Below are 2,255 nucleotides of genomic sequence, written 5' to 3'. Positions count from 1 at the left end.
CCCGCCCCCTGGTGGACTGAGCTGGCCACACACACACACACACACACACACACACACACACATAAATAAATAAATAAATAAAATTAAAAAAAAAATTAGAGGCTGGGGGCAGAGCTCAGCAATAGTGCTTGCCTGCTTTATTGAAGCCCTGGATTCCATCTCCAGAAACAAAAAGTAGGCATGGGGCCAGGGAGATGACTCAGTAGAATAAGTGCTTCCCTGGCAAGCACAAGGGCCTGCGTTCAATCCCCAGTTGTGCCCCAAAAAAAGGCCAGAGGGTGGGGTTATGGGTCAGCAGTATAGTGCTTGCCTGGCATAGAGACAGTTCTGGGTTCAATCCCTGGTATCAAAACATGAAGTTTGGGGGGCCTGGCCCTAGCTCAGTCCTTTAAGTGGCTGCTTCCACAAGGCTGTCAGCCTCAGTGTGCTGGAGTTCGAGGCTCACAACTCTCCCGCTGGCCAAAAGTGCCCTGAAGGCATTCGAGGAACAACAACAAAAAAAAAATCCAAAACATGAAGTTGGGGCTGGGGAGGTAGCTTAGCAGTCTAAGTTCCTAACTGGCAAGTGCAAGGACCCAGGTTCAATCCCTGGGTGCCACATGCAGCACCAGCCCCAGAACCCCAGGTGTGCCAAGCCAGCCATTGAAGCCAGGCATGTGGTGGTGCTGACCTGTAACCCCAATGCTGGGGATCATACATGAGCTGAGTAGTGAGACCTGGTACCAAATAAAGTATAAGTCAAACTAAATCTAAAAAAAAAAGTAAACACAAAATTATGTTTTCCCAATATTAGAGATCAAACCTCGGCCCTCGGGGACTGGTGAGATGGCTCAGTGGTCTAAAGCACCTACTTAGAACAAGCTTGGCTAAAGCACAGGGACCGCAGTTCAATCCCCCAGCACCACATGCCAGCCAGCGCCACCCCCTGGTGGGCTGAGCTGGCCACACACACACACACACACACAAATAAATAAAATTTTTAAAAAAACTAAAAAAAGGGGGCTGTGGAGATGGCTCAGTGGAATAAGTGCTTCCCTGGCAAGCACAAGGGTCTGAGTTCAATCCCTGGTTCTGAAAAAAAAAAAAAAAAATGAAGTTAGAACTCTCAAGGGGCTGGAGAGATGGCTCAGTGGTCTAAAGCACCTACTTGGAACAAGCTTGACAAAGCACAGGGACCTCGGTTCAATCCCCCAGCACCACATGCCAGCCAGCCCCGCCCCCCTGGTGGGCTGAGCTGGCCACACACACACACACACACACACACACACAATAAATGTTAAAAAAAAATAAAGTTTAGGGCTGGTGAGATGGCTCAGTGGTCTAAAGCACCTACTTAGAACAAGCTAAGCTAAAGCAAAGCACAGGGACCACGGTTAAATCCCCAGCACCACATGCCAGCCAGCCCCGCCCCCTGGTGGGCTGAGCTGGCCACACACACACACATAAATAAACAAATAAATTTAAAAAAAAATAAAATAATAAAGTTTAAAAAAAACCTCGGCCCTCACACATGCTAGACAAGAGTTCTATTGCTATTTACCAATCCCTAAACTTAATTGTATTTACTTTTAATATTTATTTATTTGCAGAACCAGGAATTGAACTCAGGCCCTTGTGCTTGCCAGGCAAGCGCTTATTCTACTGAGCCATCTCCCTGGCCCCCACTAAATTTAATTTTTAAAAGATCCCAGTTAGGTGTTAGGGCATATTATCCGTAATCTCAGCAAGTGGGAGCTGAGGCAAAAAGGATCACAGCAAGTTTGAGCCCAGCCTGAGCTACATAGTGAGTTCAACGGGAACTATAATGAGATTCTGTCTGAATAAAATGACCAGGAATGTAAAGACACTGGCCCCTTTTATCTGTTACTTTTGGCCACCCTGGATGCAACAAGTAATGAATGTGATTTTCATACTTCCCGCAGCTCTCCTGCCCCCAGCTAATTTTGTGAATGAGCAACCAAAATTTGCTAAACTAAAAGGCCCCCAATTCCATTTGATACTCCTAGCAACTTACACTGGATACAGGTACATTTCTACCCACTTCACAGAGGGCAAGAGCCTTCATTTGCCACAACTGCCCCAAGTGCTGGCATCTTCCACCTTGCACAGCCACTTTCTTCAGCCTCTGCACAGGACTTGTATACCCTTCTGGAAAATAAAAATTTTGGGCTGCCATGGGGGCAGTGGAGACTCATTCTGCAAAGTCCATACCACCAGGGGGCTGGGGAGCTGACTAAGTAGAATAAGTGCTTGCC

The sequence above is a fragment of the Octodon degus genome, unplaced genomic scaffold (genome assembly GCF_000260255.1).
Source record: "Octodon degus isolate 3935 unplaced genomic scaffold, OctDeg1.0 scaffold00037, whole genome shotgun sequence".
In the NCBI taxonomy this organism is placed as follows: Eukaryota; Metazoa; Chordata; class Mammalia; order Rodentia; family Octodontidae; genus Octodon; species Octodon degus.
The sequence above is the reverse complement of the archived record's forward strand: the minus strand, read 5'-3'. Positions refer to the sequence as shown.